The 9,672-nt window shown below is 40.5% G+C and overlaps 1 pseudogene; it reads left to right on the forward strand.

Moving 5' to 3' along the window:
• Positions 7,973-8,912, forward strand: LOC110256966 (annotated as a pseudogene).

Consider the following 9,672-nt stretch of genomic DNA (forward strand, 5'->3'; position numbering starts at 1 on the left):
AGAGGCTTATAGGTTATAGCAAATTACATGCAGGTGCATGAGCTTCCTGGAGAGAGGACAGGTTTACAAGAGATCAGTTTTCCAGAGGGAACTATGTGTTGAGGAAAGGGAATGAATTTCTTGAGAATGACTGAATGCAATATCTAATCTGTCCCTAAAATAATATCATAATCTTCAGCTAGAGTGAAGGCTTCTGAAGGCCACATCATAAATTAAGTTTTGATGCAAGACTGTCTCTGAGTAGGTTTGGCAAGTCAATGAATGTATCTTACAATTATTTCCCTATTCTTTGAATAGATCAATTGAATATATGTACACACAGCATCTGAAAAAAAAACTCATGTATATTATACTATAAGATCCCCTACATCACAGACAAAATAAAATCATATTTAAAATGAATTTCAAGGATAAAAGCAATCTAAAAGATTTGAAGATTCTGGTTCTCCATAATTTTATCATCTAATTACCTGGTCTGACCCATACAACAAACACATGTTGCATATGGTCATGGACTTCTATGATACCACTTAGTAGTATCCTCAATGGAAACCTCAGTACAAGCTATATTAACTCTATTAGAGCATCTAGCACTTGGCTTGGAGCCCTTCTCCAAGTCCACCTCGGACTGTTGCCCTTAAAGTCAACCAGTTGGCACAGGAATCTGGACTAACCACCCATGGAGACTCTCAACTCTGTGTGACACCCAGCCTCTACTGAGGGATTGCAAACCAAGGAAACTAGGACCATCAGTGCACCATATGCAAACAAGAAGGACCCTGGAATAGGGAATGCCCTCACAGCCCCTGAGGGGGTAGAAATGGAAGATCCCAGCCACTACCCTCAAAGGCAGATGGTCCAATCAGATGAATAATGGTGGAGCCAAAGGCTACTAAGTTGTCACTCCAATTGACCTCTGAGGAGCCCTGGCTGACATGGTTCATAAGGTAAAGGCCTTTCAAATTCTTAGTCCATGTCCATGCCACCTACTCAATTCTGAACACCAGATCAGGCGAACTTGCTCACCAGAATTATAAAATTATGGGGTAGCAGGCAAGGCCTCAAAATAGGTATTCACAGAGCCATTAGAATGTAAATCAGATGAAAATATGCCTATAAATTCCTCCTGTAAGTCTCCAAATGCCCTATACCTCCGCTAGGAAGAGATATCTTAAAAAACTGGGTGTACTGCCCACCTGATGAAAGACAAGATGGAGACTGGTGTCCCCTTAGAAAGACAAAGGGCATAAGATGATAATGTGAATGGCTGAGGACCAACCTCCCTGGAGTAAATCTCAAGGTCTGGGCACAGGGACAGGTGGGACAACTATAGGAGATACTCCCAGAATTCATCAATGGAAAACTGGCCCAATAGAAAACAGTATGTACTCTGTCAGGAGGTCTTTTTTGAACATTGAACCTGTTACAAAACTTAACTGACCAGTGCTTTATCAGACCATTTCACAATCAGCCTATAGTACCCTCAGTCTGCTCATGAAGAACCCAATGGAGAATTCTGGATGGGACAGGACCTCAGGCCAGTCAATGAAGCCACTAAGAATATACATTAAGGAGTCTCTAATCCCTACACCCTGATAACCACTCTGTCATACACTGGATCTGTATTCTGTGTTAAATTTAAAAGATGACTTCTTTTGTATCCCATTAGCCCCACAATCATGAGGAATGTTTGCCTTTTGAGTGGCAGAATCTAAACACAACAAAAACAATAATACTGTTCACCAGTCCTGCCCCGGGGTTCAAAACTCAGGAGGAAAATTAGCTACAGACCCCCACAATCTCTGAGGAAAATTAGCTAAAGACCTAAAAGAGCCATATCTGGAGTAGGAACCCTCTTCCAAGTATGTAGATGACATTCTGATCTCCAGTCTATGTAATGGTTAATTGAGGTCATGTAAATCCTGGCATGGAAAGTACAATCAGTCAGATAGTGGAGACGTGCCCCATCTGCACAATGAACAACCCCAATCAGATCCCTAAGAGGCCCCAATAAGGCCCCTTCAGGTCAGAGGGAAATATGCTGGAGAAAACTGGCAGATTTTACTGTCTGCGAGAGTCCTGGGGAATTTCAGGTTCTCTGGGTATGGACACATTTTCTGGGTGTGTAGAAGGATTTCCTGCTAGATCTGAAATGGCAGCTGAAGTGGCTCAGGCTTTACTGAAATAATCCCCAGGTTTGGGCTCCAAAGTCTCTACAAAGGGATAATAATCCAGCATTTGTGTCTCAAGTGACAAAAGGATAATGAGTTCCCGTAAATAAAATGGACCTCAGTCATCAGAGAAAGTAGATCCAATCAGACCTTGAAAGGGGCCTTAGCCAAGCTACCTAAAAAACTCTAGAAAACTGGGTCAAGTTGCTTCTGATTAATCTGCTCTGCAGGCAGTTAGCCCCAAGCGATAAGTTACAGTTAAATGCATTTGAACTCCTGTAGGGTAGACCTATTGCCCAAGCCCAAGAGAAGGGACACCTTAACATTCCTGAAGTGAAACCACTCAAATCCGCCTTCCAGGTAGAAGAAATCGGAAAGCTCTCCAATGATATTTAAATTAGATGCTGCCTGCCCCAACCAACTCAGCAGGACAGAAAGCAGAGAGGCATTTGTCACCAGCAAAGCCCTTTAACAACTTTGATAAATAAAAACAGAATCTGCTAATAAAATGCAGGATCACCTTTTCCGTTGCCTTCGTGTGTAATCCAGTTTTCCTTGCCCACTTGCAGAGTGTGGTGTGTAGAGACCGGCGCTTTGGACTGGAGCTCCTCCTGCGAAAGGGCCTGATCACACTCAGCCCAGTGACCTTGCGCTGAAGCACTGGTATGACACTGCAATTCAAGATAGCGAGCGGCCTGGGAGAAGTGCTGTGCCCAGCCTGACCCCTGGAGCCTGAGCTGCTCATAGGTCCTGGCCTCACGAACTCCGCCCCCTCCCCTCCCCATGCTGATGAGAACTCCTCACCCTCCCCTCCCTCTGCTGAGGAGAACCCCATCCACTGCCTTCACCCTCCTTGAGAACCCCGCCCACTGCCTGTCTGTCAGGACGAACCTGTGCACTAGGAAACCACAGCTGCCTCTCTGTTTTTTTGTTTTGTTTTGTTTTGTTTTTTGTCTTTTTAGGGCCACACCAGGGCATATGGAGGTTCCAAGGCTAGGAGTCCATTCGGAGCTGTAGCTGCCGGCCTACACCACAGCCACAGCAACGCCAGATCTCAACTGCATCTACAACCTACACAAAGCTCACAGCAATGCTGGATCCTTAACCCACTGAGCACGCTGATGCATCGAATCCACGTCCTATGGATACTATTCAGGTTTGCTACCACTGAGAGACTACAGGAACTGCATGCTTCTCTATTCTTTGATCAAAGTATAATGCTTCCAGAGTTCCAGTTGTGACTCAGTGTGGTACCCGACAAGTATCCTTGAGGATATCCTTAGATCCCTGGCCTTGCTAAGTGGGTTAAGATCTAGTGTTGCCTTGAGCTGAGGTGCAGGTCGTAAAGGAAGTCTGTCCTGAGTTGCTGTAGCTGTGGCATGGGCTGGCAGCTACAGCACAAATTCCACCGTAGCCTGGGAACATCCATATGCCACAGGTGCAGCCTTAAAAAGAAAATAATATAATAATGATAATAATAATAATAATAATAAAAGAACAAAGCTTCCCTTGCGTTTGAACTGAACCCAACTCAAAGAGTCCGTAATAATATCACGTATAAACTTCTAACCAGTAGGGAAGGGAAGTGGATAAATCGATCTTTCCTTTCCTAGTTATTTAGATTGTTTGGAAAAGGAAAGCATACTCTCTATTAGAAGTCCAATGACATCAAGAAAGCATCTGTGGTGGGCAGCTTGTAAATTCCCTCTCAAAGTATGAAACAGTTTCTTTTTGGACATTGTATTAAAAAGAAGGGAGGGGGAGGTGAAGGCAGGGAGGAGAAAGAAAATAAAACATTAATGAGGGGAAAGGAAAGGGTATGAATTGAAAGGAATAAGAAAGAATATTAGCATTCCAGAGTCAGCCTTAAAGGTATACAATCAAAAGGTGAAAAAAAAAAAAAAAATGAAAGGCTGCACCATGATTCATTCCAGGTATGGGCTGGAAGGGAAATTTTCCCACTAGTTTCTCCAGAAATCAGCAGAGACTCAACTAAAAAAGAACGCAGTGAACCCCAATAGTGCTATGGAGTCCATTCTGTTCCATCAAATGGAACTTCTAAAAAAGCAGGACGATTAAAATTCAATAAGAAATACCTGCAAAAAGAGATTTTTGTAATATATATGTTACATTAAATAAGCAAATTATACAAAATATATGCAAATACATATACATATCATGTCAATGAACAAGAAAAATAATCATAAAACAATACATACCTCTGTTTACAAAGAGCCCTGGATTAGTGTTATGGTCCCAAATGCAACTATTAACAGGTTTTTAGAATTAGCTAATTAAAAACAGTTTACAGGTTTTTTTAAACTTTTTTAATTTTTTTATTTTTTGTCTTTTGTGTTTTTAATGCTGAACCCATGGCATATGGAGGTTCCCAGGCTCGGGGTTCATCGGAGCTGTAGCTGCTGGCCTACACCACAGCCCAGGAATGCTAGATTCAAGCCATCTGTGACCTACACCACAGCTCATGGCAATGCCATATCTTTAACCCACTGAGCGAGGCCAGGATTGAACCCACTACTACTGGTTCCTAGTCGGATCGTTTCCACTGCACTACAATGGGAACTCCATACATGTATTTTCTTGTTTTAAACAAATTGAAAAGTCACCTGGAAATTAAATCTCTGTCAATTCTCTAAAGTGGTTCTGATTATGGAGGGAGACTTTGGGGGAAGGCTTTCCCCAGGGTCATTAACCTTTTAAATCATTCTCTTTAAAGTGACCCAACAAGAAGTAGGATAAACAGCATTTGTTGCCAAAAGTACTTGAAATGACAGGTTTCACTGGTGAGAAACAGACTGGGAGCAACAAAGACATGACTTCTACCAAACTTTGAGGTTTTTGTCAGAGATTCTTTGAAATTAATTATTCACAAAGCATTCTTAAGGCATCACTCTTAACTTTATTTTGGAAAAGCACACCCAAATTATCAGAAGAGAGAGAAAAATAAACAAAACTCAAGCCCAGGGCAATACTGGTGAGATATTTTTCTTCTAAAATTAGTATTAAATTTGTGGACAAAGAGGATTTAATCAAATATCTATATTTGATTGCTTGTGATATAATTTCAAGATACTGTATAATTATAATTTTATGGATGATGATAAGATAATGAAGTGCATCCATACAAGCCTATGAGGGGTGTATTCCTGATTATGAGTAGAAAAATGCAAGAATTTCAAAGGAAAGTGAGGCATTATCATGTTGAAATGCTCAGAAAGGGGAGGAAGGTATTGATTCACGGAGAAAGAGGAATTTCTCATGGCATTAGAGAATGGACGATGGAGGCACAATTGTTAGGCTTGTGTTTAAATGCAGTTTCTAGATAAGAACCAAGGAACATTATTCACAGTTGTCAAAAACTGCTATGGGGAGTTCCGTCGTAGCGCAGTGGTTAAGGAATCTGACTAGGAACCAGAGGTTGTGGGTTTGGTCCCTGCCCTTGCTCAGTGGGTTAACGATCCGGCGTTGCCGTGAGCTGTGGTGTAGGTTGCAGACGCGGCTCGGATCCCGAGTTGCTGTGGCTCTGGTGTGGGCCAGTGGCTACAGCTCCGATTGGACCCCTAGCCTGGGAACCTCCATATGCCACGGGAGCGGCCCAAAGAAATAGCAAAAAGACAAAAAAAAAAAAATGCTATGATTTGAGCTCTCTTAAAAGGAAAGGCTCTCTCAGTGGGGAATAGTATATTTTCTGCAATTCAGGAGGAAAAACAAAAGGGTAACATAAACATGTAAAACAAGGGAATGTGTTTGAGTGTGATTTTGAATTATTATTATTACCTTATTCTTGTTATCATTATTTTGTCTATATAAGAAGAAGACGTTAATATAATTAAATAGACTAATATAAGTCTAACATACAGATCTGAGGAAACACAGCCCTGTAGTTTCCCATAAGCTCGAAAAGCCAGCCCAACATTGCTGCAGGGATAGAGGAGAGCCCAGTGTTCAATAGGGACTGTAAGCCCTGAACTTGAACTTGACAGATCTTTGGAAGACATAATTCCTGATGCTTACCTAAGACAGCATGCAATTCTACCCCAGCCCAGAACTAAAGGAATTGTTAACATTGGTAGCTTGGTTTGAAGAGTCACTTCTGAGCCCATTTAATCAAAACTATGTCCCAAAGCCCTTTCCACACATAGTTTGCAGTGACCTTACTAGAGTGTTTAAACTTTCACTAAGTGGAGAGGCATAACTTAATAAATATGAAAGAGTGGTGAGATTAAGAGCAGAGTTGTTTCTCCCCCCCAACTTATTTATTTCTTTACATTAAGAGACGAATGTGGGAGTTCCCGTCATGGCACAGTGGAAACAAATCAACTAGGAATCATGAGGTTGCGGGTTTGATCCCTAGTCTCACTCAGTGGGTTAAGGATCTGGTGTTGCCATGAGCTGTGGTCTAGGTCACAGATGAAGCTCAGATCCAGTGTGGTTGTGGTGTAGGCTGGCAGCCACAGCTCTGATTCAACCCTAGCCTGGGAACCTCTGTATGCCATGGGTGCCGTCCTAAACAAAGAGTCTACTGTGGAATGTTTAAAATACAAGGCAATAATTCCTGGGGAATCCTGAAACACAGTTTGAAGATGAAATTCCCTTTCTTTCATTGCAAATCCAACAGCTCCTGGTGTATCTTCAGAAGTTTTTTTTTTTTTTTTATTGCATTCACTTCCTTTGTTTCTGCCTCCTTTTCAGAGTCTGATGGTTTTCCAAACTGAAAGAATTGATTTGATTCCATAGTAGAAATAGCAGTTAATATTATATAAACTTTCTTATTTTGCAAAATGGAATAACAGAAGCCCAGGAAGCTAAAGGATTTATTTAGAGATACAGCAACCATCTCAGAATCCAGATTTGTATAATTTTGATTTACCTTCTTCTACTCCACACTACTTCTTGACCATAAAAGCTTTATATTAAATAGGGGATCAAAAATTCATGCATGCAAAGATCAGAATTTTCAAAGGAGAAGCTTCTCGCGGCTTATCAAGTCCCAATAATTGAGCCCTCATGGCAGTATTCAGAAGGGAAAATGTCGGGAGTATGTTTTGACTTCTGTATACAAAGTAAGATGCTAAATTTTATAAGTTAGAGAAAAACAAATATGGTATCACTTATATGTGAAATATGAAAAATAAACAAACCAGAAAATATAACAAAAAAGCAGACACACAGATCTAGAGAACAAATTAGTGGTTGCCAGTGGGGAGCAGTGGGGAGGGGCACTTCAGATCTCAGGGAGTGGGAAGTACAAAACAGTAGGTTAGGTGTAAGATAGGCTCGAATTGATATTGTATAACACAGGGAATATAGACAGTATTTTGTAATAACTAAACAGAAATTATCATTTTAAAATTTTATGAGAATAAGATCATTTTTTCAAAATTAAAACATTACCATATCTCAAACTCAAAAGGTATCTCAAATTTAGGTTGAGTGCCTTTGAAGGATTAAAAGAAGTAATTGTTAGAAACAAAGGAAAGAACCTTAATGAAAGATGAGGGGGTGAACTCAGGGTTAGGTGTGTGCTTAGAGGAGTTTATTTCTCTAGACTCTGTTTCCTCACAGATGTAAATGACTAGACTATCATTCTGAAGTAAGATGATCAGAAATGGATTTCAATTTTTTTGTTATACAAGTCAACCTGCTGGAAGCACCTTTATTTTTTTCTCCATTTTTAACTATTCTGCTGATTCATTTCATTTATTTTGAGTTATACATAAATGTTGGTGGTCTTTGTTATATTTTTCTTTCACATTAGTTAATGATCTCTTGGGAATTTGGCCTTCTAGAGTAACTCCATGGAGAAGATAAACAATGTAACTGAATTGTTTTCTGGGGTCTTTCTCAGAACCTCAAGGTTGAGAAAGTGTGTTTCATGTGTTCTTTTCTTCTCTCTGTCATCCTTCTGGGAAACCTGCTCATCATGCTCACAGTTTATGTGGGCAAACTTTTCAAGTCCCCAATGTATTTCTTTCTCAACTACCTGTCTTTTGTGGACGTTTGTTACTCTTCAGTCATAGCTCCTAAGATGATTGTTGACTTATTGGCCAAGACCAAAACGATCTCCTATGATGGGTGCATGTTGCAGCTCTTTGCGGCACATTCTTGGGTTGCACTGAGATCTTCATCCTTACTGTAATGGCCTATGATCGTTATGTGGCTATCTGTAAACCCCTACACTATATGACCATCATGGACGGAGAGAGATCCAATAAAATGTTGCTGGGGACCTGGTTAGGTGGGTTCTTGCACTCCATTATCCAAGTGGCTCTAGTAGTCCAACTACCCTTCTGTGGGCCCAATGAGATCGATCACTACTTCTGTGATATTCACCCTCTGCTGAAACTTGCCTGCGCAGACACATACGTCATTGGTGTCGTTGTGATAGCCAACAGTGGTATCATCACTCTGGTGAGCTTTGTTATCTTGATAATCTCCTACATCTTTATCCTGGTGTACCTGAGAAAGCAGTCAGCAGAAGGCAGGCACAAAGCTCTTTCACCTGTGGCTCCCACATTGCTGTGGTCATCATCTTTTTTGGTCCCTGTACATTCATGTATATGCGTCCTGAACTACCTTTTCAGAGGACAAGATGGTGGCTTTGTTTTATACCATCATCACCCCTATGTTAAACCCCATGATTTATACACTGAGAAATGCAGAAGTAAAAAATGAATGAAGAAACTGTGGGCAGGTGGATTTTCTGGGAAGAAAGGTAAATAGTTGGAAGTAACAATACAAGGTGGATGAACTTCAATGTTCTCATCTGCACAGGGAAGGCAATAATAACCTCAAGGGATGTTTTTGGAGGAGCAAATGAGAGAATAAAATGGTCTATAGAAGTAAGATATTTTAAAATCACTCTTACTTTATTGGTTTGAAAAGTCTATAAGCATAATTTTCTAAAATATCAAGGACAAAGAAATCTCATTAAACTCAGAAGTTCAGCATGATCATACTCAGCACCATGATTTTCTCCTCCCCATTTCCCCATTTGCCAATGTCTTAAAAAGAATGAGAGTCCTCTGTGAAGTAAGGCTGTTTTCTAGTATTTAAAACCATGATCGTTACATACTGTGCACTCAAAAGTTAATGCTGTATGAATGAAAAGCTACATGGAAGATGACATAGATTTGAGTGTTCTGATACAAATCCTCTAAAACAGTGAAAACTAAGTTTCCTGAGGTTGGGATGGGGGCTATATGTGCAGAACGTCAACGAGATAAAGAACAGATTTGGCAACAAAAAAGACCTATCCTTGTCCTCTGGTTTGGAGAAAAAGTTTTTTTCTTTCTCTAGCTCAGTTTCTTCACCCAAACAATAATTGAAAAACTACCTCTAAGATCCCAGTTACCTTAACATCCATGAATGCCTTCTGCTAATTGACTCATCTTTACTAGTACTCTGTAGCTAGAGACCCTGTCCCTATTATGTAAAGTGACTAACAGGAAATGCTCATGAAACTGAAGGAAAACAAAATATT

This window comes from Sus scrofa, chromosome 1 (genome assembly GCF_000003025.6).
Source record: "Sus scrofa isolate TJ Tabasco breed Duroc chromosome 1, Sscrofa11.1, whole genome shotgun sequence".
Taxonomy (NCBI): domain Eukaryota; kingdom Metazoa; phylum Chordata; class Mammalia; order Artiodactyla; family Suidae; genus Sus; species Sus scrofa.